We start from the raw sequence: 21,622 nt of genomic DNA, 5'->3' as shown, positions 1-21,622 counted from the left end.
TAATGGAAAATTTAGTGTGGGTCCAACCCAGGGGAAGGATTGGGGTTGGAATTCTGCCATTATGAATCTGCTCACTGAGAAACTGCTGCTAAGTGTATGAGGAACCCCAATATTTACTGGAATGTAGCTTGAAACCTACAACTATAAATTGCAGCAAAATGCACTATCCCAGCACAAGCAAGATCACAAACATAGGGCGATTTCGCACTAGAGCTGCCTCGCGGCGCAGCCGCCGTTTGCCCCGACACAAACATGTCAATTTCACACCCGAAGCTGCGGGGCTGCATTTTGACTCGCGGCTTCACCCGATTTCCTCCGCAGTTTCGTGATCCTGGTTTTTGAGGATCACGAAACTGCGGAGGAAATCGGGCGAAGCCGCAGATCAAATGCAGCCCCGGAGCCTTGGGTGTGAAATTGACAAATAGTGTAGGGGCAAACGGCGGCTGCGCCACGAGGCAGCTCTAGTGCGAAATCGCCCACAAGCCTCATTTCAAAGATTCAGCTGCAAGGTTCAGCTGCAAAGCAAATAGTGTTGGGTCTTACAAGGTTCTCCCAGTTCCTGTCATGTGGGTTTTGGTGATAATAAACAGAGCAAGTGAAAGACACTGGCGTTGTTAGGTTAGAGAGCCAGTGTGGTGTAGTGGTTAGAGTGCTATACTGGGATCTGGGAGACACAGGTTTGATTCTCCACCCTCCCATCGAACCCTGCTCGGTGTTCTCCAGCCAGTCACCCTCTGACAGCCTAACCTACTTCACAGGTTGCAGTGAGGATAAAATGAAGGGAAGGAGGAGGATGTAAGCTGCTTTGGGTCTCCACTGGGGGAAAAGGCCGGACTGTAAATGAAGTAAATAAATACTTGCTGAAGCTCACAGCCTGGCAGAAAGCACCCAACTGTAGACACTGGGCTGATCTTGCACATCCCCATGGAGACATGCCTGGTGGCTGCAGAGCAAAGTCAAGGACAAGAGAATCGTGATCTGCTGCTGTCCTCAAGCACCCCTTCCAGTCGGCACAGAGCTCCCTGCAACATTGCAAAGGGTTCTGGGTTGATCTCACATTTCCTGGTTGGAGAAGTTCTTGGGGTAGGGTTGCCAACCTCCAGGTGGGACCTGGCTATCTCCCAGATTACATTTGATCTACAGACAACAGAGATCGTTTCCCCTGGAGAAAATGGATGTTTCAGAGGATAGACTTTGTGGCATTACAGCCTGTTGAGTTCCCTCCCCTCCCCAAACTTCACCCTCCCAAGGCTCTACCCCAAATTTCCAGGAATTTCCCACTCTAGAGTTCACAACTGTAGCTTGAGAGAGTAGAACAGTGACTTTTTATGCCCCGTTCGTATCTGCTGGCACGGATGGGGCAGAAAAGAGTGTGGAAAAAGTCATACTCCACTCCTCCTAGCATCATATCATCATCATCATCATCATCATCATCATCATCATCATCATCATCAATATTATTTCAATTTATACCCCACCCTATCCCACAAGTGGGCTCAGGGTAGCTTACATCATGCAGTCCATACAACAATAAAACAGTAAAAGCAATAGTTGATGGCACGATAAACAATATCATCAAGCAATATCATCAAACCTCATATCAGGTGAATTTAGGTGCTCCAGCGCCCAATAATATTATCTGACAGCAGGCACTGGGAAAGGGGCCATAAACATAAACACACATTTTTCAAAACCTGTTGGTAGAATGCCCACAGCCTTTGTCTTTGGGGGGGGGGGGACTTACCTTAAGAATGTTCTCAATTAGCTATTCATGGCCAACCATAAAACTTCTGTTATTAGGGACCATTTTATATCAAAAGCTTCCACAGTACAGTCAAAAAGGTGGAAGAATCAAAATAAAATTTCCTGAAAAAAGACACCTCTCCCGCATGCACACACACATCTCCCACCCAGTCCAGACTATCAGCATTTGATTTTTTTGGTCCTTCAAATATTCAGTGTTATCTTTGGTAGCTGGATACATTTTGTTTAATTTGAATGACTGCATAAATGCTAATAACCCAGCAGAAACTGAGCCAGTTTGGTGTAGTGGTTAAGTGCGCGGACTCTAATCTGGGAGAACCGGGTTTGATTCCCCACTCCTCCAACTTGCACCTGCTGGATGACCTTGGGCAAGCCATAGCTCCAGAGGTCATTTCGGGGGGGATCGCGGGGGATCGCAGTTCCCCCGGGTGAGGTACGGGGGGCGGGCCACATGACGAAGCCCCGCCCCCTGCTTCCACCGCCCCGCTTCCGGCCCTCATTCAGCCAGGAGGAGGCAGGAGACGAGGGAGGGTAAGTTGCTTCCTCCCTGGCTCTCCCCACCCCTGCCTGCCTGGGGCCAGGGAGGGCCTTCACGGGGCTTCCTTACACTCCCGCCGGCCTTGCAGGTCCACCGCCGGGCCCCCCATGGGGCTCGGCGGTGGAGCTGCAAGGCCGGCGCCGGCGGCCGGGACCGTTGGGGGCGGGGTGTGTGGCCTTATGACATACTTCCGGTGATGTCAGGGGGTGTGGCCTTATGACACACTTCCGGTAATGTCAGGGGGTGTGGCATATGCTAATGAGTTATGCTAATGAGTTCCCCTAGCTCTTTTTCTACGAAATGACCCCTGCATAGCTCTGTCAGAGGTGTTCGTGAAAAAGAGCAGCTTCTGTCAGACCTCTCTCAGCCCCACCTCCCTCAGAGGGTGTCTGTTGTGAGGAGGGGGAGGGAAAGGAGTTTGTAAGCCGCTCTGAGATCCCTTGGGTAATGAAGGGCGGGGTATAAATCCAATCTCTTCTTCTCTTCTTCTTCTGCTCTTGAGCAAAGCTCCACTGAGATGGATGAAAATAGCTATAATTGGGAGGAAAGAAGGGAATTGCAAGGGGGGGGGAGCAGTAATGGAGAATGACCCACAGCCGAGTGTGAAAGATTTAGACCTGGGCAAGAGGATTTGATTCACCCATTCTCAAATGCTTGTAATCTTTTGCTGCTCAACTGTGTCCTTTCACTTGCTGTATCCATTGATTGTTTTTCCTCTTTTTGAAACTGATGTTCTCTGATCTTTGTAACCATGGACAAAAACTCATGCTTTGGTTCATGCTTATCAAAGTATAGGAGAGAAGCAGGGAGAACCTGCCTGGTTGGGAAGAATATCTCCAACGTGTGAGATTTCCAAATCCCCCCTCCCCAAACACTAGGATGGCAGAATTAAGGCTGAGATTCTATAGAGTCTGACTGTTGGCCATCAAATTGCAGTTCTTGTAGTGACCCACTGAAGGCAGCAGAGAGTAAAATCTATGTGTGAATGAAATGAGTGAGATAAAGCTGGAGAAGTGAACTCCTCATTGTGTCTAGCAGCTTCACCCCTAGGCAAGCAGAGTAAATCCCTCATTCCCATGAGTGACTGCAGGGTTCTTTTACCACACCCTGTATCCAAGTCCCCTCAAAATCTGCAGGTGGCTAGTGCTGAGGAATGAGAGCTCTGCACTAGCTTTGCCATCCTCCTGACAGGACACATGTATGAAGGGAAACTTTCTTAAATTTTGGGGCCCAAAAGAATTGAGAGCTTGCATGACCAAGTACATTTGAACCATGTAAGCAAACATTGGGAAGCATTATTTTTCACACTTTCTCCCTGTGGGTTATTACTCACTCCAGCTTGCTGCAAGCCAGTCAGCTTCTACTGCTAGCACATTTAGTACTTGGGGCTAAATAGTACCGAGTACCTTAGTACTTAGTTTGCAGGACATTTTGGAAAGCATTCCTTTTTCCTGGCATCTTCCGATACATGATGAAAGCTGATTCATGTGCATCGTGCTGTGTGCGCATACTAGTTTGGCACAGGCTGGGAGCAATTTTTCCCGCTTTAATCGGGAAAACGAGATAAATGCATACTCGAAAAGAATAACAAAAAAACCTCTGAAACTTTCATATCACTAGAAAGCCATCATGATTTCCCAGTGGGATTGTGTTCAAGTACTACTTTAATGCTTAGCGCATCTGTGTGGCACAACTTCTAATGCAAATCTATTGTTATTTTTTTCCCCTGTCAAAACATATCTGAGGGGGGAAATATGTAATAAACAGTGAATGCAGCTAATGTACGGTTTATACAGAAACCATTTAGAAAACATATTCATGTGCTCCTAGGCAAAGGATTCAGCAGTCAGAGTAATATTTTTCCCCCTCCCATCTATAATGGACTGCTTGGGATAATTAGACTAATTATGTTTCCATTTTGCAATTGCTCTGATTTATAGACTTGGCTGTTTAGCTTGTTTCTGTAATGACGGTAAATGTCTTAGGACTCCAATTCACCAAATATGATTTAGAATACATCTCTTTAGAATGATAGGCAGTCCATATTCTTCTTTGACCTTTCATGAAGGCTACAGACTCACTGCTACTTCTTCTACGATAAGACCAGCAGTGCATGCTTCACTGCCGTTATCAACAGAGTTTTCTTTTCAAAATGTAAGTTTCTCACAGGAAGCCCATAGGAGAATGCTCAGGCTGGTGCTGTGACTAGGAGGATCGGGCCCTGAAGAGGTCAGGATTCCTGTGCTTCGAACAATTGTGTGGAGGACAGAGATCGGGTCACTGCAGCTTCTTCCGTGGTGCTGAGAAAAGCTGCTGTTCACTTTGGTTACAAGCGAGGAATCAGCTGTAAAGTACACAATATTTATCATTCATATGGCATACTGAAAGTATTTAACTTCTGTTAGCATCTGTGATGAACAAGCTCCCATCAACTGGCTTCAAAAATGTTTTTTTTAGAGATACCATATTCAGATGGCTCCAAAAAATCAGGGCAACTTACATTGTCCTTCTGTCCCCCATGTTATCCTCACAACAACCCTATGAGGTAGATTAGGCTGTGAGAGAGGGACTCACCCAAAGTAATCCAGTGAGCTTTATGGCTGAAATGAGGTTTGAATTTCCCTGGCCCTGGCATAATTCTCTAATAACTACACACATCACTCTACCCTCCACTCCAATGGAATATCAATTCCCCCCCCCATCCCAATTCCAAACTTTAGAAATCACATGGTACTCATGATGACACTCATCAGAGCACAAGATTTCTGAATCCCTTCTCCAACTTTTGGTGCACCCCCAATGGTCCATGAATCCTTCACACCCATTGAAAGGGCTACTGCTAGTTGGGCTGGTGCTGCTGTGGAACAGAGGGAGGTGTCAGTGTGTGTGTGTGTGTGTGTGTGTGTGTGTGTGTCTTTCCCCCCCCCCCCAGTCTTCTCTGGTGATGTTGCTTATGCTGCATCCCAGGTGCTAGAGACCCTGAGAAAGCTGGGATGTTGCTGGAGCACTGTTCAAGATTAGGGAAGAGCTACGGGCAAGGAAGTGGATGGCTGGCAGGGAGTTTTTTCTCCAATCTGGATTGCGGTCTAAGTGAGAGAAGAACTATTGGGTTATGGAGTGCAGGTAGGCAGGGGTCATTGTGTAAAAAAAAGGTGCAGGAGCTCATTAGCATAACTTATTTGCATATGCCACACCCCTTGACATCACCTGAAGTGTGTCAGAAGGCAACACCCACCACTCAGGCTCCACTGGACTGTTTTGGATTGCTATGGGGGGGGGGAATGTGCAGATCTGTCATTGCAGAGGAGGGAGAGCTTGTACCTGAATAAAACTTGGTCTTAGAGGTGCAACTGGACTGTTTTGGACCGGGGGACCAGGGGGGGCTCTGCAACTTACCTGGCTGCTTCTTGCTCTGACTGAGGGTTGCTAGGAGCAGGGGGTGGGGCTTGTCGCATGTGCCCGCCCCCTGGGCTCTTTACTGCTGGAGCTCCGGTCCTGTGCGCTGCTGCAGGAAATGACCCCTGCAGGTAGGCATTATGAGATGGCAAAGTTTGTCTCCTGAGTCTAGGAATTCTTGTCACTAGCAGTCATAGACGTGTGGAGCTGCAAGGGATCTTGAGCTGTGTAGAACTGGGGAGAAACTAGAACACTGTTTGACAGGCACTGGGAGCCTGGAAGAACCAGGTGGTGCAGTGCTGCCTTTTCACTGTGAACAGAAAGCATTATGAATTTGGAGGGAAAGGTATTCAAAGGCCTTGGGAAAGTTTTGCCAGATGGGAGGAAGAGCTGTGGAGGAGATGAGCTCCCTCCCTGATATGAGTGGAGTGGTGGATATGAAAGTGCCATGAACTCTGAATTGTGAGGCATCCACATGGGTCAGAGTGTGACTGAATATGAGCGAGTGAGTGACTGAGAGAAAATGGGTTTTATGCTCTCTGCCCCCATCCAGGAATTGTTCAAGCACTCTTCTAGAGACAGGTGAGTTGTACAGCCATTTGGGTGCATGGTAGCCATGGGGAAAGCAAGACCATCTTGCATGCCACGATGCAAAGGATTTTGCTGTAGTCAAGCCTTCATAAGCATGATTTTGCAAGCCTTTGTGGTGGTCTACCAAACGCTGAAACCACCTAGCTGCAGTGAGGACACACAGTTGGCCTGCCAATGGGCAAGATCCAGCATCCAGAGGTAGTGAAGGGCGGGCTATAAATCCAATCTCTTCTTCTTCTTTCCTGCACATTCCCCTGGTTGCCTTCTTATGTGAACGTGGCTGCTGAATGTCACTCAAGAATTTTCAAAGCAGAACTGGAGGTTTATGCTTGGACAACCTATCCAAAGAAAGAAGCAAATTGAGTTTTGATATGACCAGCAAATTTTCTTATAGAGGGAATTCTGCACTTCACCATATGAGGAACCCACTGATAGCTGTGCTGTGAGTTTTATGTTGTACTGTGGAAGTTATCAGTTTCTCGTCGGTATCAGAGACCCTGTTGGGAATGGAACTGGTAAAGAAACTCTCCATTCATCTGGCAGAGTTTTCTCCTAAACCAACATTTGAAGCAAATGTAGTACCTCCTGCTTAGGATTAATCTGGGAAACTCTGAGCACAGCAAAAAGCACTTTTTTCCTTTGCTCAAAGACTACAAAAACTCTTCATGATGGGGGTACTTCCATATCCCAAGTCTACTAAAGGCATCCTGAAAGTTCAGGGAGAAGGAGATAGCCTTGAAGACAAGAATACAGACTGTAGACGAGGTGCCTATCTTGATGCTCCAAGCACTGAGCACCTTACAAACCTGCCTGCAATACAGAACATTGGCTACTGTTCCTTAATACACATGACTGGTTTGTGGAGGGCTCATACAGAGATATCCTTCCCATCATGGAGGAATTAGACCACAGAGGATTAGATTTAGTGTCTTACATTCCTGATAATACTTTTCATTAGCTAATTCAGATTTGATGGGGTTGCTGTCCTCCACGTGAGGGCTGGAGATCTCCTGGAATTACAAGTGATCTCCAGACAACACAGATCCGTTCCCTTGGAGAAAACAGATGCTTTGAAGGGTGGACTCTGCTGGCTCCCTCTCCAAATTTTCCCCTCTCCAGCCTCAACCCCAAAATCTCCAGGAATTTCTCAACCAGGAGTTGGCAACTGTAAGTTATGGTGAAATGGTTGTCTAACCACTCTACCACATGGCCACACCCTCCACACTCCTTTGTGTATCTGTGACCACGCCAGATGAGAAAGACGCAGAGCTCAACATTCCATTTAGTACGGACCTCCTCCGCTCCCACAATCATCACATCCTTTAAGGCAGGAAACTCAGAGAAGCAGTAAATCTTCTTTTCATTCTGTTTGTTAAAGCTGGAAATCTATTAGACTGTTAGAGGTTCCCTTATAAGCCACTAGAGGCTTCTAAATACAGAACTGCCAAGTGCAAGACTTCCTACCACCAATGCGCTCCACACCCCTCAGGCAAAAACCCTTCCAGGCATCGGCCCTTTTGAACTGATAGTTGTGTGAGCAGAAGGGAAGTGTGATTCTGTCTCTCAGTCCCTTGAGCTTCCATCTGACTTTCTTTTTTCTGCTTCTAATGTGAAGAACTTGAACAGCTACAGTAGGTAGCCTCTGATGCCTAGGCTGAGGTGGGGAGGGGGCAGAAGCCTGACTGTACAATGTTATTCTTGAACATTCTTTTGCTGTAAGGCCAAAGAACAGGCTGCTTGGTGCCTTTTCTAGATATGGCACTCCTATGTGGGTGCTCAGATTCCATGTGAATGTCTATACGCAAAATTTGAGTTTGGCTTGTATTTATACAGGGCTATTTTGGGGCAGGAACGCACAGGAACGGAGTTCTGGCTGGCTCCCGAGTTGGCCACGCCCAGCAGGAACTAATTAGCATAATAGGCCACACCCAACAGCAGAAACTCATTAGGATTGGCTACATTAGGGGTGTGTGGCCTAACATGCAAAGAAGTTCCTGCTACAAAAAAAAGCCCTGGGTTTTGACAATAAACAAAGTAAACAGAATAAGAAGCAAAAGGTGGGTGTGGCTGGATGACCTCTGGTAACATGGGGTGTGGCCTAATATGCTAATGAGTTTATGCTATTGGGTGTGGCCTATTATGCTAATGAGTTCCTGCTGGGCTTTTTCTACAAAAAAAGCCCTGTATTTATATGTCACAGAATTTTGCCACCAGTCCTCCATTTTGGTTTGTCTTTCTCCTTCTATATGCAAAACGGTTAGAACGGATAAAAGGAAGTACTTCTTCACCCAAAGAGTGATTAACACTTGGAATTCACTGCCACAGGAAGTGGTGGCGGCTACAGGCATGGACGACTTCAAAAGGGAATTAGATAAGCATATGGAGCAGAGGTCCATCAGTGACTATTAGCCACAAGGTATAGATAGGGACTCTGGGGCAGGTGATGCTCTGTCATCTTGGTGCTTGGGGGGGTCAACAGTGGGAGGGCTTCTAATGTCCTGGCCCCACTGGTGGACCTCCTGATGGCACTCGTATTTCTGGCCACTGTGTGATACAGAGTGTTGGACTGGATGGGCCTTTGGCCTGATCCAACATTGGCGTCTCTTATGTTCTTATGTTCTTCTCCCCCTCCTCCCTTCCATTTTGTGGTCAAGACCAAATTCTGTCTTCATGTCTCTAGATTAGCAAACAGATCTTAGACTATTTAGAACAGGGGGAGTAGGGGGAGTGATCCCATCATACTAACTGAACTGGTATAGGCTACCTTGAGGAAGAGAAGTACTTTGCCCAGTTTCTGGCTATCAGATTCTTAATCGAATGCTCTGAAGAAGTGAGCAGTAGGCTCATACCCTACCACAAATTTTGTTAGTCTTTAAGGTGCTACTGGACTCTTGCTCCTTTCTACTGTTAATCAACTACTGAGAGACCCTGATTAAGAAGTTACCGTCTTCAGGGTGGAGACTGGAGTTCTCCTGGAATTACAACTGATCTGCATGATACAGGGATCAGTTCTGCTGGAGGAAATGGCAGCTCCAGGGTAGATTCTATGGCATCACACCCCACTGTGTTTTCTTTCCTCCCTAAACTCCTCCATCCACATGCACCACCCCCAAAATGTCCAAGTATTTCCCAAAGTGGAGTTGGCAACTGTAACTCTCAGTGGTTCATCAGTGCGCCTTTAGCCACAAAAAATAAATAAATAACATGCCATATTACCATCCACTAAACAGAATACTTCTTATCTCCCATTAGCATCTGTCACCAAAAGGTTTTCCTTCCTTGGATGATCCAATTTGGATATTTGGACTGCCAGCCAATCTTCCTAGAAGATGGCTCTCAAATGCTGTCCCTCCTCCTGGAAATTTCTCCTCTTTTGACTTTTTGGGGAACTGTTCTTGGGATCTTGAAACACCCATTCCCTCTCATCCAGTCAGGTTACATACCTGAGCACTTCCTTGCCTTCTCCTCTCTTTCCAAGCCTGGGAAAGAAAAAAGAATTTGGGGGGGGGGGTTTCTTCCCTTCCAATTTGCTGCATGGTTGAAAACAGAGTCCTCCCCCCAAATGGAAATTCTTATGTTTTGGCAAGGTGTTGTAGGGTTGGAACCTTCCGTTGACACGTCACATATCCCTGTTTATTTATGTGATTAGTTGTGCTTAAATGCTTGGACCTAAGTCTCAGTACTGGATTAGAGTAGCTAAGTTGCCTGCTAGGGTAAGCAACCTCCTGCCCCTGCACTCCTGCCCCACTGTCACTCAATGTGGCATAGAGATTGGGGGAATTCCTAGAGTGTTGCTTGATACAATGAAGCATACAGATTGGGAAAAATTCTAGAGTGTCACTCAATGGCTGATTTCGCACAAGGAGCTGCGCCGCCATCACGCCTCCCTTTGCCCCATTTCCATTGGTCAATTTCCCACTCAAAGCCTGTCAAAAAACAGGATCACAACACTGCGGGGAAAATTGGGAGAAGCCGCGGGTCAAAATGCGGCGGCACGGCTTCGCACGGCTTCGAGTTTTATAACTGATCTCCAGCTGACAGAGATCAGCTCTCCTGGAGAAAATGTGTACATATATAATGGTAACACAATGAAAGCAGGTTTGATACAAAATCACAGCACTAAGGCTGTTACACTGTGTAAAAAAAAATTAACTGGACATGTAAAGTCCTAAAGATAAATTAATTCAAAATTTCTAAACAACTAGCATCTGCTTTGAAGGGTGTACTCTATGGCATTGTACCATGCTGGGGTCCCCCCTCTCCCCAAACCATGACCTTTCCTGGATCCACCCCCAAAGTCTCTGGGTATTTTCCAACCCAGAGCTGGCAACCCTACCCTGAAGAGCCTTTCACTCTTCCGAGCAGCATTGTTTAATAGTCCCCAGCCCGAGGGACATCCACCTTTCCTCGACCAGGGCCGGGGCTTTTTCAGCCCTGGCCCCAGCCTGGTGGAACATGCTCCCCCCACCTGAGATCAGGGCCCTGCAGGGCCTGCAAAAACGGAGCTGTTCCACCAGGCCTTTGGCTGAGGTGGAAGATGTCCAAATTAGACCAGCCTTCCCTGATCTGATCTGCCTCATCTGCCCTAGGGCACTGCCTATAACAACATGGCATCAATTATTGACAGGAATGTGCCACCCCGTACGTTGCAGCAAGCACTGCTGTTAGAAATTCGAAGCTGCGTTTAGGGATTTTTTAAAGTAATTTTATATTGACAGACTGTTTAACGTTTTTTAAATGAATTTATTATTTATTTTGCTCCTGGTTTGTAATGGCCTATGGCTAAATACAATAAAACCTTTCTCTCTCTCTCTATTATTTATTTTTATCTTCTTGTCAGCCGCCCTGAGCCTGCTTGTGGGATAAGGCGGGGTATGAACAGAATAAAATAAATAAATTTTGTCAGCTTGATTTTGCTAATTCCCCAGTACAGAGAACTGTATGATATCCTCCATACATTTTATTCCTGATTTCACTCCATCCAGGTTGTCAGTGTTCCTCCCAAGCTTACAGAAGCATATTGCTGCTTTATCACATTCAGGTCATTGCCTAGATTAGAGGCCATCTTCTGAAGCAGACATGGAATCAAAGCCAAGAGCTGTTTTAGATAGGAGTGCGAAGCTGTAGGAGGGAGCTGGCTTGCACTCAGCCCATTTTAATGTGGATTTGGACTCCACAGGAAAATTTGGACATTCCTTTTCAGAGTGGGGGAGGTGAATCACTGACCATTTCTAAATCGCCACTAATTTTTAGCCTGTGGAGGTTCTTGTTCAGGACTCAAATATGAGGGATTTCTATGGAAGTAAAAATATTTTTGACAAACAAATGCAACTTCTAGGTTGGTCCTGCATATCTCTAAGGACTCACGTGTTACATGGCTGCCATGCTTCAGGTGGAGCCTGGATTTTTATCTGATATTCAGACTACAGAGATAAGGTCAGCTTCGGAGGGTGGACCTTAAGGAATCATATGTATTCTGAGCTCCCTCTAGGGTTGCCAGCTCCGGGTTGGGAAATACCTGGAGATTTTGGGGGTGGAGCCTGAGGAGGGCAGGCTTTGGGGAGGGGATGGACTTCAATGAGATATAATGCCACAGAGTCCACCTTCCAAAGTGGCCATTTTCTCCGGGTGAGGATCAGTTGTAATAGAGGGAGATCTCTAGCCACCACCAATATTCCCTCTAAGCTATGGAGTCCTGTGAGCAAAAATTCTACTTTGTGAGCTACTTGCATTTATGTTGTGAGCGAGCGATTTGGCTATTGCATAAATTAGTTTGCTCTGGAGCCACTTTTCCTGAGCCAAGACAAAAATGTGTGAGCCGGAGGCTAAAAAACTGAGCTAGCTCACACTAACTCAGCTTAGAGGGAACACTGGCCACCACCTGGAGGTTGGCAACCCTAGCTCCCTCCCCTAAATTCCTCCCTCCCAGGCTCTACCCCCAGATCTCCAGGAATTTGCCAATGCAGTTGAAAAGTACGCAAACGGAGAGTGATTTCAGCAAAGCGTACTTTATTCTATCCGGAACAAGACAACTTTGGCCAGCTCGCAGGCCGGCTTATATCCCCCGAGAAACCGCCACCCAAAACACACCCCTACTTCCCTATAGATTATTTACAGTGGCCGAGAGTCCCATACAGGGCCGGCCCAAGGGGTTTGGGCACCCTACGCGAGGCCGCCTCATGGCGCCACCCTCAGGTGCCAACTTCCCAGTGGGGCCTGGAGATCTCCCAGCTGAACGCGGGGGGGGGGGGACCCCTGCTGGGGCCCGGAGAGAGCTCGCACCCAACTCGGCCAAGAGGGAACGCTGGCTACAAGGCTCCCTCTAAGCTGTTGAGCCCCCTGAGCAAACATTCTACTTTGTGAGCTACCGGCATGAAAGTTGTGAGCCAGCGAGTGGGCTGCTGCATGAAATAGTTTGCTCTGAAGCAGACGAAGCACGTCCTTGGGGCACGGGGGGGGGCACGGGCCGTCCTTTGCGGGAATCACCACCGGCTGCTGGATTTGCAGGTGGACGTTCAGCCCCTCGGCTTGGTTGGGAGTGCTGCCGCTGCCGTCGGATCCGCGGTGTTCGGCTCTCGGCCTGGGTGCTGCTGGCTGATGGTGGGTTTGGGGCCAGGCTGCTCGAAGGGCCGCCGCCACTCGCTCCACCCTCGCCACCGAGGAGGAGGAGGAGGCGGCTGGGTCCCGCACTCTGCCCCCCCACGCTCTGGAGCCAGGCCATGGAGCTAGCCAGCCCCGCTGGTGGGGGGGTCTGTTTCCATTTCTGTCGCTGTCACTCGCCGTTTCATGCGAGGGGGCTGGGGGAGCATAGCTCTTTTTCGTGGGGGGGGTTCGGAGGCCAGTGAGATGCGTTCCTTGGGACCGGCGGGTCTCCTCGGAGGTGGGCTGGAAGGGAAGGCGAGGGGAAGGCTGCGGGCATCGGGTCCCCCTTCCCTGGCCGACAGCGCTGCTCGGAGAGGCAGTCAACTGGAGCCGTGCAGCCTCCCCTTGGGCGAGGAATCGGGTTGCTATTCGGTCCCGGTCTCCTCGCGTGCAAGGAAGGGGATGCGGGGATCACCAGCCACCGCCGGGCTTGGCGGGAAGGGGGCCGCAAGTCCTCTGGCCGGCCGAGCGAGACGCAAAGGTCTGCGCTTGAAGCCAGTGCCCTGGCTCGGTCCCTGGGCGGGTCTCCCGCCTTCTCTCTCTCTTTCGCTTTCCCCTCTGGCGTCTGGAGCCGAGAGATGCGGCCGGTCACCTGCTCCTGGCGACTGCACTTCTGAGCGCACCACGCAGGCCGGCCCCAGCCCTTCGCCTTCCTCCCCACTGCACACCGCCTCCCCCCCAGGCCAGCAGGCGAGGGTGAGCCGCGCAGGGCAGCAGCGGTTCTTTAGCGCTCGGGGGTGGCAGGCAGGGTGCACTTTGGCGCCCCTGAGGGCCGGCGCGCCCTAGGCGAGCGCCTAGTTCGCCTAGCGGGCGAGCCAGCCCTGGTCCCATAGGCTCTCGGCCGGGAACCTAGCCCCCTGATTGGAGCGGGCTAGGATCCACATAGTCCATTGTTTCTTGGAGCGAAGCTCGACGTTTGTCTCTGGACTTGTCTGGACTGGATATATAACAGCAGTGCTGGCAATCATATGGATCCATATTTATTCTAGGGAAGGGATATTGATCACAGGTGGAACCCTGGGAAGAGGGGGCATAACTCTCCCTCTCCCTCAGCCACCGTTTTATGTGACTGAAGAGATATGATCATGGATCCCACATATTAGATGTAATTTGGCTCAAAGGGAAGGGGAAAGAGAAAAATCATTCTTACACATTAATAGGAATATATAAAACCAAATGCAAATAGTCCTGATGTTGCCTCAAGACATTGGTCTGTCAACTTTCTGTTCAGTTAATCATGCTCCCCCCAAATAAATCTTCCGCATATTAAATTACAGTTTTATAAGGCTGAAATTTCAGTGTCATGCATGAGTTACATCTACTTACATGAGCGGGGCTTGTTCAGCTGAATTAAAAACGACAACAGTGGCAATTTGAATTGGCAGAGCTGAGGAACTCACAAAGGCACAATTCACTTTTGTGACAAGTGTGAGTGCTTTAATGAAGCCTTTCTCTTGCACTCGTTTTTCTCTCCCATATTTACAAAGGCCCCCTTTGAAACAATCAGAGTGGATTATTTTCGTGCTCGTGCATAATGTTCCTTGTCATCCAACGATGAACTCTTGCAAAGACCACTAAAAGGCATTTTAGTAATTTGGTAAGTAGTTTTATTGAGGTCCACTTAATAACTTTTCCCTCTCAATGTAAGCATTGCTCCCCACCCCCAAGAGCCTTTGAATTAAACTGTCATTCTCACCATTCCCTGTATTTTATCTTTCCTTTATGCATTAGAAGCCAGCCTGGTGTAATCCTTAAGAATCCTCAAGAAACCTAGCTATGTGTGACATGTGACACTTGTGCAATTGGGGTCTCCTGACCCAACTCACAGTGACATATTCATCAGGGGATTCACCTTAAAAACTGTTCCATCTCTCTTGGAGCACTGCAAGGAGGGGGGGAGAGTTCTGTTTCCTTTCTGTGCCATTTTCCCTACTGGGGAGTGGGGGTCCTGTTTGCCCTTTCCTCAGGCTCCATGTGTCCTGGTATCATGTGACTGAGGACACATGGAGCACTAGAAAGGGGCACAGAGGTTCCCCCATAGCTGTTTCCACTAGGAGATAGGGCATGGGAGTAAAGGCAGAAGCCTGTCTTGCACACCCTTGTAGAGCTCTAAGCCACATCTAGTGATTGAGCAGATTTTAAGGCAAGTTCCCCAATGCACATGTGACTGTGAGTTCTGTCATGGGACCCCTGACCTGACTTGTGTCACAAATCACATATTAGCTGGACCCCCCACAGTGACCTGGGTTCAAATCCCATCTCTGCCATGGAAACTCTCTGAGTGGCCTCGGGCCAGTGACTCTCCCTTAGACCTATCTCACAAGGTTGTTGTTGTGGAGATAAAATGGAGGAAGGAAAAACAATGTAGTAAGCTGCTTTGGGTCCTCACTGAGATGAAGAGTTGGGTATATATATATCTAAACAAAATGTATTATATAAGCAAGTTCTGATGCTTCCAGCAGGCAAACCTCTCAAAATGAACATAAAACATAAGAAGAACCCAGCTGGATCAGACCAGTGGTCCATCTAGTCCAGCATCCTGTCTCACACAGTGAGACCAGTTCCTCTGGAGGGCCAACAACAGGGTAATAATAGAGACCGAGGCTTTCCTCTGATGTTGCCTCCTGGCACTGGGATGCAGAGGCTGGCTGCCTCTGAATATGGAGGTACCCCTCAGTCACCACGTCTAGTAGCCACTGATAGATTCAGGAAGGATAGGTCTATCTAATCCCCTTTTAAGGCTATTTATTCCTGTGGACATCACTACATCCTCTAGCAGCAGATTCCACACTTTACTCACTCTCTATGTAAATAAGTATTTCATTTTGTCCATCCTTAATCTACTGACCTTTAGGTTCATTGGATGCCTTCAAGTTCTAGGAATTTGGGAGAGGGAGAAGAAAATTGTTTGTCAACTCTGTCCACCCCATGAATAATTTTACAAACCTCTTGTCATGCTCCCCCTTAGTCATCTCTTTTCTAAACTGAAAAGTCCCAGACTCTTCAGCCTTTCCTCATAGGGACCGTGTGTCAACCTCCAATAATCTTGGCTGCCCTCTTCTTTACTTTTTCTAGCATTGTGATGACCTTTTTGAGATACAGTGACCAGAACTGTACACAGTATTCCAAATGAGTCTGCACCATAGATTTATACAGGGGTATTATAATATTGGCCATCTTATTTTCAATCCCTTTCCTAATAATCCTTAACATAGTTTGCCTTTTTTACCACTGTAGCACACTGGGTTGACACTTTCATTGAGGTATCCATTACGACTCCAAGATCTTTTCCCCTCTCAGTCTCAGCAAGTTCAGACCCCATTAGCCTATAGTTGGATTTTTTTTGTCTCAGTGTGCATCTCCTTATACTTATCAACCCTGAACTTCATTTGCCATATCGTTGCCCACTCCCCCAGTTTGTGGAGGTCCTCTTGGAACTCTTCACAGTTAGTCTTGGTTTTCACCATCCTGAATAATTTTGTGTCATCTGCAAATTTGGCCACTACACTACTCACCCCCTCGTTCCAGATCATTTATGAATAAATTAAAGAGTATTGGCCCTAAAACCAATCCTTGTGGGACCCCACTGCTTACTTCCCTCCATTGTGAGAACTGTCCAGTTATGTCTACTCTTTGCTTCCTGTCATTTAACCAATTTTTAATCCATAAGAGAGCCTGTCCTCTTATCCCATAACTACTAAGTTTACTCCGGAGTCTTTGGTGAGGTACATTGTCAAAAGCCTTTCGAAAGTCCAAATATATAATATCTACTGGTTCACCATTGTCTACATGATTTTTCAATTTCTCAAAGAACTCCAAAAGGTTGATGAGAAAGGTTTGCAGAAGCCATGCTAATTTTCCCTCAGAAGGCTTTGTCCCTCCATGTGCCTATTAATTGTATCTTTGATTACAGTTTCTTCTAATTTGCCTGGAACAGATGCTAGGCTGACCGGCCTGTAATTTCATGGTTCCTCTCTGAACCCCTTTTTAAAAATTGTTGTCATATTTGCTACTCTCCAGACTTCTGGTACAGCAGCTGAACTTAGTGATAGGTTACATATATGGGGTAGTAGATTAGCTATCTCACATTTGAGTTCCTTATGAACTTTTGGGTGTATGCTATCAAGACCTGAAAACTTATCAGTTTTTAATTTTCCCAATAGGTCTAGAAGAGGAGTGTCAAACACAGGGGTCATTTCGTAGAAAAAGAGGTGCAGGAGCTCATTAGCATAACTTATTTGCATATACCACACCCCCTGACATCACCAGAAATGTGTCAGAAGGCAACACCCACTGCAACTTACCTGGCTGCTTCTTGCTCCTCGTGGCCTGGGGCTGCTGGGAGCAGGGGGTGGAGCTTCTTGCATGTGCCCGCCCCCTGGGCTCTTTACTGCCGGAGCTCTGCTCCTGTGCGCTCCTGCAGGAAATGACCCCTGGTCAAACATATGGCCCATGGGCCCCTGTAGAGCTCCTATCTGGCATGCAAACAACTGGCTCCCTCCTGCTTCCTACTTCCTGCTTCCTGTTCCTACTTCCTGCATAGCAGCTTGCTTTTGTTCAGCTCTCTCCTCTCCTATCTCTTCAATTTGACTCAGTTGTTCAGACTCCCTTCTTGAAAAGAGTACATGCCTCACAATTTCCACAATGAACATAGAAGCAAAAAATTCATTGAGCTTCTCTGACATCTCCCCATCTTCCCCTTTGTTCCTTGGTCATCCAAAGGCCCAACTGCTTCTCTGGCTGGTTTCCTGCTCCAGATATATTTAAAGAAATGTTTTTCTTTGTCTTGATGCTTTTAACAACCTGCTCCTCAAAATCTCTTTTTGCATGCCTCATTATTGACTTACATTTCTTTTGCCAGAGCCTATGGTCCCTCCTGTTCAATTCATTGGGGCAGACCTTCCACTTTTTAAAAGAAGCCTCTTTACTTTTTATAGCTTCCTTGACTGGCATTGTTAACTATGCATAGATATACAGATGAGAGATATAAATATTGTACTACAATAAAAGCAATTAATGTAAACATCGATGGAGATCTAAAAACTAAATTCACAGTCAGCCCCCCCCCAAACCATCCGAATGCCTTTGCCTCAACCAAAAGCATCGGACTCCTGCCTTTGTCAAACTGCAGCACGCTGCGTTCATCATCTTAGGGCCACCACTGGAGAAAGTCCACTTAATACACTGTGGAATAAGCAATGTAGTGTTAAACCAGCTGACCAGTGTCCCATCTTCAAAGGACTACAGGTGCTTTCCCCTCCTGAAATGTGGACCCAGAAACCATATCACGAAGAAACAGATTAGTTTCACAAGACAAAAGAAGATCCCTGTTGGATCAGAACCAATGAAGTTCACCCAACTTCCTGTTTCCAAAGATACCTCTGAGAAGCTTACAAACTGAGCATAAGAGCACCAGCCCTTCTCTAGTTGTCCCTGGCATTTTGCCTTTAGAGATACAGTGCCTCAGAACATGGAGGTTTCATTTGGCTCCACTTACCAATAACCATCAACAGATCTGTTCTCTGTGGATTTCTCTTTAAGAAAAAGAGTGAAAAGCTTTACATCCTACTTAAGCATCTTGTTCGGCCTTTTAAACCAATTTTTTTCATCTCAATCAACTAAAAATAAATAAATAAATCCAAACACAATGATTCTAACATTTCCTGGCTGCAATAACTATTCATTTGCAAGACAAGGTTAACTAACAATGAGGAATCAAGATGGCTTCCAAGAACATTCAGAGAATGGCTCAACTTTTCTGGGACTATTGTGATTTCTGCAGCAAGTGCGAGATAAGGGCTTGCCTTTGATCTCCTTGAAATAATTGACAACAGAGCCTTTTTCTCTTTTATTTTAGAGCCATTGGTGGAACAAGACTGCTTTCCACTTATGGCCAGGTGCACCTGCAAAGGAAGGTGAAGTGTCTCATTGTTAACTGATGGAACAGACTAGATTTTCCCAGAGGAATAATGAGGCTGGTTCAGGCAGGTTTGAACAGGGCCTCATAAATACATCACCCCAGATATCTTCTACAGGTGGAGTGACATGTTGAGAGGTTGTATGATATTTTTAAATGGAAAAAAATGCAGCCACTGATACCTGTATTTTGAGTGGGAGGGGGAAAGTGTGGATTTTTCAAATCATTACTCTTATTCTATTTTGCTGCTGAAAATGCCGCTCCCCCAAAATTGTGTATTTATTCCACAGCAAGGTTAAAAGTGGCTTGGGGTGTCATATTTAAGAAAGTTATACAATCACTCTGTTCAGAAATGGGGATACTGTTAAAGTGACTTGAAATTGTTGCAAGGTCAGCCACATGAGTAACAATTAGAGATGGGCACAAACCAGGAAAATGCGGTTTGTATCGGTTTGTGGCACGGGCAGTTTGCAACCCATCATGATGCTAGACAAACTAGTTCAGTTTGTGAGGTTTGTGATGTGGTAGAATGGCCCACTGGCATGCTAGAGAAACCAAACTCACAGGGAATTTCCAGCTGATGCTCCTGCCCACCAAATTTGGTGAGGATTGGACTTACAGGGTCCAAGTTATGGCAGCCCAAAGAAGGTGCACCCATACTCCATTGCTTTCAATGAGGGGGGGGGGAAGCAGGGGCAATAGAAGCTCAACAGAACAGAATCAAGGTCCCTGAGAATCTCTGCAGTAGAAATGGAAGACGTGAGAGCATTTTTGCAAGCCCAGCAGAACCAATGTAATATGCCCAGCTGAAACAGTGCCACTGTAGCAGTGCAAACTCAAAAGGACTAAGGTCAAGCCAGGAAGTGTTTTGGGGGGAAATGTCAGACACAGGTTCAAAAGTGTATAGAGTAGGTCCCCTGCAAGCTACAAAATCAAATGCACAGGAAACCTCACCCTGCCACCCACTCCTCTACAATTTCTCCAAGTTGGGGGGAGATTACATTTCTAGGGTTCCTGTTATGGACTCCCAAAAAAGGTCTCCGCAGTGCTCTCTATGGAGAAGACAGGTGCAGTTACAGGAGTCTATGAAATGGCTCAGGAACAAGCCAGTGACACCAAACTTATAGGGAAACTTTACCTGGGCAGACTCCCCCCACCCAGCCAGACACTGGAAGCAAGGAAATCATCCCCCCTGCACTCACAGCCTCCCCCCAAGTCTCCAAAGGCAGATCCTGAATGACAGAAAGGAAGACATCCCCAAAGTAACCCCACAGCAGCTTGGCAGAGACCCCTGGCAAGCACTGGTACCCAGTGAGGCATGCCCAAAATGCTCCCAGGCCCCCCCAGGCCCATACATAGATTATCTGGTCACAGCCCACCCCTAGATGAAATTTCTGCAGAACACATTGTACAAATTACTGATTAGGCAGTTGGTCCCCTTCCTCAAATGCAATGGTCTGGCATCAGTGATCCATGCTATGGTCACCTTGAGGCTGGATTACTGCAACCCTCTCTACATGGGGCTGCCCTTGGGGCAACTCTGGAAGCTGCAGCTGGTGCAGAATGCCGTGGCCAGGTTGTTGATGGGTCTCCCTGTGAGGGAGCACATCCAACCTGTGCTGAGGTCGCTGCACTGGCTGCCAATAGCATTCCGGATTCGCTTCAAGGTGCTGGTTATGACCTTTAAAGCCCTAAATGGTCTGGGGCTTGTCTACCTGAGGGACCGCCTTTCCCCATATGTTCCCCCAAGAGCACTGAGATCCGAGTTGCAGAATCACTTGGTCCCCCCTGGCCCTAGGGACGCTAAGTTTTTTTTTTTTTTTTGGTAAACAAATTTTATTTTCTCAGGAATACAACATATAAAACATTTCATTCTATCAATTGTCTACCCCATTCCCAGTTCCTCCCCTCCCTCCAATGGCTTCCCACAATGCTTCCACCCCTGCTCCAAATTACTTCATATCATCAACAATATCAGTTTTTCATCATTACAATCTAAAGATAACATCGTTTGACTTAATATTGATCTAAACATATTAAGTTTTGTTTCACATCCCAGTTCTTTTCCAGATAAATTTTAAAATCATTCCATTCTCCAAAAAACTCATCGTCTTCTTTGTTATTCAGTTTTTTTGTAATCTTATCCATTTGTGCCATGAACAGAACTTTTTGTATCCATTCTTCAACCTCTGGTACCTTTTCCGTCTTCCAAAACTGAGCATAAATCATTTTAAATAAATAAATAAATAAATAAGAGATCACCTATTGTGAATTGTACAAATGCAATGGGGCTCCCCAAAGTTACTCCATGACAGCTTGGTGGGCACACCAGCCCCACCAGACAAGGAAGAGAAGCATGCCCAATGCCTACAACTCTCACAGCCACCACCACCACCACCAAGGACTGAAACAAACTGCATGGTGCAGAGGGGGAAAAACACCTGTTGTGCTGGCTTGGCCACCCACAATTCTCCAAAGGCAGGTTTGGAAGGACAGAAAGAAAGACAACAGGGGCTCCCCAAAGTTACCCCACAACAGCTTTGGGGCACCCCAGCCCCACGAGACCAGTTTTCCATTTAAAGTGATTAGTGATGCAAACTGTCTTGCATAATAATGAAAAACTGCTTACAGTTTCTTACCCAACTAAGTGTTTATGGACTGAAGTGTTCATATTTGTTCATGAACATAAGAGACGCCAATGTTGGATCAGGCCAAAGGCCCATCCAGTCCAACACTCTGTGTCACACAGTGTCCAGAAATGCCAGGTGCCATCA

This window comes from Gekko japonicus, unplaced genomic scaffold, assembly GCF_001447785.1.
Source record: "Gekko japonicus isolate JY-2015 unplaced genomic scaffold, Gekko_japonicus_V1.1 scaffold141, whole genome shotgun sequence".
NCBI lineage: Eukaryota > Metazoa > Chordata > Lepidosauria > Squamata > Gekkonidae > Gekko > Gekko japonicus.
The sequence above is the reverse complement of the archived record's forward strand: the minus strand, read 5'-3'. Positions refer to the sequence as shown.